Consider the following 6,840-nt stretch of genomic DNA (forward strand, 5'->3'; position numbering starts at 1 on the left):
GATGGCTGCCTCGGCTTCAAAGCTGTTAGAGAATGCGCTCTTATCACTACAGGGACGCGAGAGAAATTCCTCGAAGGTAGTATTAAAGGGATGGGGCATTACTGGTGTTAGCGATGAAGGGATTGTTTGCAAGAGAAGGTTGCCCTGTTAAGATACGAATAGGGGGCATGCCACGCATAATAGTAAAAAAAGGGCAGAGAAGAGGATTGAGGGACAGAAGGAGCTGGAGGCCAACAAGGAATAGAAGAAGCTGTTCCACTCGTAGCTCTTCTTCTTTTTTTAAAGCTTAACTCACATTTCGGGAGCGGATGCTGCTTGAGCTAAAGATATGCCCCCAACTCTTGAACAGCTCTCACTTGCCTTGGCCGATAGCTTAGATGACCGACCGTTAGGCATGGTTACCAATGATTTCACAGTATATATCTTGTTTGGTGAGCCAACCGGCTTCACCCGAGGATGAAGGTAGTAGAACAAAGAGGAGCCGCATCTTTTCCTGGCCGGAGAGGAATCAAGGTCCATCTCATTAAGGCCGAACATTTAGTCTCGTTCCCGATAACAATAGGGAACATCTGGTCTTGTTTGGTTTTTCTTTCAAGGATTTTTTCTTTCTTGCAATTCTGCGAACTTTGAATGCATCATTTCCTCCATTTCTCGGAACTTATCGCGGAATCTAGGCCCACTAGGACTCGGCGGGATTTCTGGTAAATCAAGCTCTCTCAGGGGTGGAAGCCAGCCCCCACTACTCGATGTTATCACTCTGCAGGATTCGACAATGGATTTGTCTTCCTCAGTCTCTTCGAACTTTTCCAATCCTGCTATTTTCCCCAAGTCTTCTTGAGTAATATGATCCCTGAGGGTCAATCCTTTCCCTTCCCCCCTTTGCCCTTTCAAATGAAAAAGAACTACCAATGCAAAAAAATGAAATGAAATGAACAATTGCTACTTCTTTATTAAATTACACCGAAAAGAAAGTCTGTAAAAAACAAGAGCCAACCTAAAACTTAACTACCCCTTGCCCTCCCACTGAGCCCTTCTTTCTTTCCAAAAAAAAGGAAGAGCGCACCAAAAAAAATAATCCAGAAAAAACTCCGCAACTTACGCTCTCATTGCAGCGGCACCTGTTAAAGTGGCGGCAAGAAAGAAAAGACCAAAAAGAAGGTTTTTTTAATACCTCTGACGAACCGAACCAAGCAGTCCGATCATCCTTGCCCGTCCCCCTCTTCTGTCAACCGTTGAAAGAGCATAGCCCAGGAATGAACCATATCGATCCAAGGTTGCAAGGAAAGAAGAAAGGTAAACCAGACCATAGGAATCTTCTGATGAAGTCAATCAAAGAGGACGGTTAGGTTCTTTGTTGCCTCATCTGCTTAGCTTATAGAATTACATGGTTTATCATGATAGACATTCCAATCAATGGTTGGACGATCAATACCATCGAACTATTCCATTCCACTGCTGAATGACGGAAACGGAAGCTTTTTCTTACTGATGGACTGATCCTGGGAGTTCAGACTGACGGTTAGATGGTTGTTCGCTTGTGTGCTTATTTTCCTTCCCCACTCAAAAACAAGTGTTATAGAATGTTCTTCAATTCAAATAGGTATGATCCCGTCCATCCTTCCAGAGCTAGGCACCTGCTTCAGAATGAGAATCTTCGACAGAGATCGTTCCTTCAGTTTAGCAATCAATTAGATCCATACTGACTTAGCTTGAAGCATGGCTTGCCATTTCGAGGCTCAATGCTACTCTTGGGAACATTATTGATACATCGACTTTCAAGCATCTCGTAGTTGAGCGGTACTGCCATCAACAGTACCAAGATGGAAAGGGACTGCTGAACATGGGTAGAACGAGAGTCGAACTCGCATGTCTCTCTTTTCCTATTAGTTAGGAAAGAAAGCCGATATAAACAGCTCCATATTAGCGAATTGCCTCTGACTACTCTTCCCAGGCTGGTCAAACTATAGGATTCCCATTCACTTAGTAATTATTGGATAGACGGGTCAACCACTTGACCGAGGGGAGTAAGGTTCGTCACGACAGTCCCGATAGAAGGTCGAGTTTAAAAACAAACCGAAGACAAAGCAACGAATGAAAGGAAGGACGGCTCGCTTCGCTTTACAACCAGGGCGGGTCTCGCTGCCGGATCAATGTGCAGGACGCACGATCTACAAACAACAATAGAGAGAGCCAACCAAGAACGAAAGAACCTGGAAACAAACCCGCGAGCGAATACCAAACAGAGTAAGAAGGAGGAAGGGCCGAAGGCGGCTTACTAAGCGAGAAGGCTCCAAGCAATAACGCATTAGAAGGGAGCTTGCTGCTTTGCAACCTAAGCAGTATAGCTAAGCTTACTCATCAAGGGCCGATAGATAGAGCTGCTCTTGTTGCTAATGGAGAAAGATTGGAGTGAAGTTTAGTATGCTTTCTAAGATCAGAGGAGGAAAAGAATGAAGGTGTGGACGGGAAGGAGGAGGCAAGGCCCCCTCAATGTGTATTCGACTACTCATTACGGAACCACCGATTGATCCGATTAGACTTCCCGCGGGGTAGCGCGGGGAACTTGCTGAATCAACTCCTTGGAATCGGAGGCCTGACTGAGGGTCAATCCAATGGTAACCTCAACCTAGGAATGCCTGTTTCACTTCCTTGACAGAGCCAACTGAGATGCTCTGTCTCGATGTTGACCTAACATGGATTGATTCTAAATTATGAATCAAAAATCCTGATCTCGCAAAGGATCCGCAATAGCTGTGTGTACTCAAGGACTCTTAGGGAAATAAAAGCACTTTTCTCTCTCAGCAGTTAGACCGGCTATGGGTGGGTTGGTTATATACTGCGCCTTCCTTCTTTGAACCTTTTGGTATGTATTGCCCCCTAACTATAGATCAGATCCACCGGACCCGAAACTCAATTCCGCACTGCTGCTGAGTCGTCGGACTTATCCACCTCAGGGATTCGTGGAATTTCCGTTTTTGAATTGCGTTGGGGGAAATCTACCAAAGCTAGGAAGATAGATAGACTCCTTTCCCGCTGCTAAGGGAGAGCAAGAAACTAAATCAAATGATTGTTTTTTTCACCAGCGCCCTTTTTTTGTGGGTACTAAGAGTCCTCTCACTACCAACCAGCAGACATCATCATCTGGCTGGGTCTTGCCGGTATCAACAACGAGAAAGAAGAACCAAATGGAAACAGCAACTAACTATGGCTTTTGGCCCAGACAACGTCCTAGGCGTAGGGGAGATCAAAACAAGAAGTCACGCCTAGACGACGACGCCCGTCCTGGGCTGCAGTAAGTAGATCGAGAGGTCGTTCTGCCCCTTGTCCCCGAAGATGGGTAATATGTTCTCATACAATGTTGCTCCAACTTTTTTCTAGAGGGCCTAGCTGGCGAGCGGTCCCAGTCCGTGGCAGAGAACAAGACAGCAAGCGAGCGTACCTTTGTTCTCTTCTTTTCCACCAAGCACAGAAGTTTAAGGAGAACTGTAGGTCGGTGGCTACCTAAGGAAACTCCGATTTGATCCGCCCCCCGGCTGGGAGGCATCTACCTCATCCCGATCACAAGGAGAGGTTCACCATGATGGGGGTCAGGTACTTTAATTCTTTGCGTTCCGAAAAGAATGAAATGCATAGGGGACCATCCTTTTTTTTGCGGCATGCTCTCTGATTTACGGATTCGCAGGGGGCCGAGGGCCAACCTTAGTTGACTGACAATGACAAAGGCTTGCGAAACAAAGTAGCGCCTTTGAAATGGAATCTTAATTAACTATCAGTGGTGCGAAGCAGCTTAGCCCCGGGGAGCTAAAGGTTATACCTTTGTAAGCGAACTGTGGTTCTTCTATGTAGGGTATTCCTCCTTTACTCTCTTAATTAACGTCGAGCTAAGTGACTTTGTGTAGCGTAGTAGAATGAAGGCTACGTACGCACCGACACTCTCTTATCCCTAAGCCTCTTCGCCAACTCGCTCGCCTACAAAAATGAGTAGGCGAGGCTAGGCAAACTCAGCCGCTGACTTTGACTGTACTGTAGTAGACTTTCTAGCCTTTTATTTTAGAACCCTTTCTCATGTTCTTTCATCCATCAAGTAGGCGAACCGTCGGGTCCTTAGTAGCGTTGACAAAGAAGAAGAGCCAGTGAAAAAAAAAAGAAAGCTAGAATTTCCAATAGTGAGACCAGCTTGACAAGCTACCTTTCCTATTGATATGAGGTGCGAAGAGAAACATCTCTTTTTTATGACTTCCACTTCTCGATCCCGGCCCGGAAAAGTGACCGACCCCTTGATGAATGAAAGAAAGGGTTTATGAGCCCTAGCCCTGTAAGCCCACACCTGTGTAGAGTAGATCGTTCAACACCTGCGGCACAAACCCATTTTGGACCAATTGGTCCGTATATCATAGGCGACCGAACGGCCGCCCCCCGTCTTACTAGACCAACCTGCTATAATTATTCCATAAACACCTAGCGAAGATATGGCAAACAAATAAAGTAGCCCTATGTTCGGATCTGACAATACCATACCATAATCAAAAGGTACAACGGCCCAAGCGACCAGACTTAACATAAATGTAGCCACTGGAGCCATTCTAAAAAGGGAGAAATTAGCACTACTTGGTGAAATAGGTTCTTTTAGAATCAATTTCAAACCATCTGCTAGAGGTTGTAACAATCCGAACGATCCCACTACATCAGGACCCTTTCGACGTTGCACAAAAGCCATTACTTTACGTTCAGCTAGCACTAAAAAGGCTACTCCTAGTAGAAGTGGTAGAATTAAACAAAGTATTTCCGCTGGAACAGCTATGTACGTTTTCGATTTTCTATTCACTCATGATCGGGCCTGACCTGGTCGACCCGATCAAACTATTTCACTTATGATCTGGCCTGGTTGACCCAATCATGATATTGAAGGATGGGACCTTTTATCGAAAAACTCCGGATCCCGAGAAGTTTTGAAGATGGTGCTCCTGTTACGTTACTTCGAATGGAATCCTCACTTGACTAAGCATAAGCGAAAACGTGGCTGAGAGTAAGCAATCCCCTTTCCTAGTGGTTGAGTCATGATCAGAAATATTGCGAAAGAAAGTGAAATGTCCTATCGTCGTCCCAATTTGGGTAATCCACGATGTCTCCATTTTATGTATCCATCTTGACTCGTTTTCGGTGTATCGATAGTTCGTTGTATTACACTTTGAACTAACCTAGAGGCCGTGCTTAGGCGAAAATCGATATCAGTGAAGTAATCCCGGAACTCTAGAAATCGTGAAGAATTTATTCCATTTTGTTAAATATCGCGAATATAGTGGAAAAAACTCTAGAACATTCCTTTGAATGGAATTGTTCATTGGGTTCGACTTGTTGTTCGACAAAATAGAAAGCTGTCTCTCGTATGTTATTGTAAGGTGATTCATTCATAATATTTCTTATGTGCGGTTTCAAGATGCTAAAAAAGTAGATTTGGTAATCGGCTTTTGAGCTCCATTATGTGGACTTCATCAATTTGTGAATTATGGACTTGGCGGTAGTGGTCAATACTAACTGCACCGTCTAAATGCTCCCTGACCAAGTTTGCGTACTCATCAGGGTTGAGTTGAGGGGGCAGCCCGTGCGCTAATTGGGCTTCGAGGTGGCTATACGCGAAAAAAGCTCACTTTCTACTGAGGCCTGTTCTGTCCTAAACTGTTCCAGAATGTTATTTGTTTCATAGGAAGATTCCAAAAGCACATTGATGCGGAAAGAATCTTCGGAACCGGTGGAGAGGCTATTCTGATTGAAGGCTGGACAAATAACATGGCTGAGGTATGTAAATAAAACCTGTGAAATAGCTATATAATATGATCTAAATAGGGAAGAATACCAAAGATAATGGATTGCAAAATAAGCTTTTTAGCTTTCTTTTTCTTTTGTGCGCGCTTTTCGCCTGCCTTCCCGACCGCGGATAGGCTACGGGGCTTTGCACTTCGGCCCCATTGTGTGAATACCACATCAAGGTGACAGGATTCGAACCTATGGCCCTCTGTACCCAAAACAGATGCGCTGACCAGACTGCGCTACACCTCGTCTCCCCCCCAGAACATATGGATCTACCCGATCCATAAAGAAAAGAACCACCGCTTTTAGGAAATTTTGACAATTCTCTTTCACTTGCATTTTCTTTCGTGAAGGCTCGCTCTCGTTCTTCTTACATCTTGCCCTTTTTTCTTGAGAATTGTATCTGTGGCTACTGCTATTTTGCCAGTCTGTCTGTCCCCAATAATGAACTCTCGCTGACCGCGCCCTATAGGGATCATCAAATCGATAGCAATAAGCCCTGTTTGAAGAGGTTCGTATACGGAACGCCTAGAAATTCTACTTGGAGCAGGAGATTCAATTAAGCGAGATTCGGAAGCTACAATTTCGCCTCTCCCATCAATAGGTTTAGCCAGAGCATTTATAACACGACCCAAGTTATATACGCTCACGGGTATCTGAGCAATTCTTCCTGTTGCTTTTACAAAACTTCCCTCTTGATGCTAAACCATAGCTCTAACTGAGTCAAATTCCACAATTTCTAAGAACGATATGCTTTTTTTCATTTTCCACCGTGAAAGCTTCTCTCAATCCCTCCCTAGTCCTTTCTTTCCTGGGCACAGGCTTACCTGGTTGACCGCCCACATTCATTCATTGTTCGTTCTGTTGTGGAATCGAACCACAGAGCTAGCGCAATTGGGATTTAGAGTCCCATGCGTGAAACTAAAGAGGATTTTCAGTCCTCTGCTCTACCAGCCAGAACCTAGAAGGACACTTCACACCCGATTTGACACAGCTAGACTGGAAACACTGCTTGTCAAGAGCACAGACCCC

Source organism: Triticum urartu, chromosome 7A, assembly GCF_056163025.1.
Source record: "Triticum urartu cultivar PI428250 chromosome 7A, HENAU_Tu73, whole genome shotgun sequence".
Taxonomy (NCBI): Eukaryota; Viridiplantae; Streptophyta; class Magnoliopsida; order Poales; family Poaceae; genus Triticum; species Triticum urartu.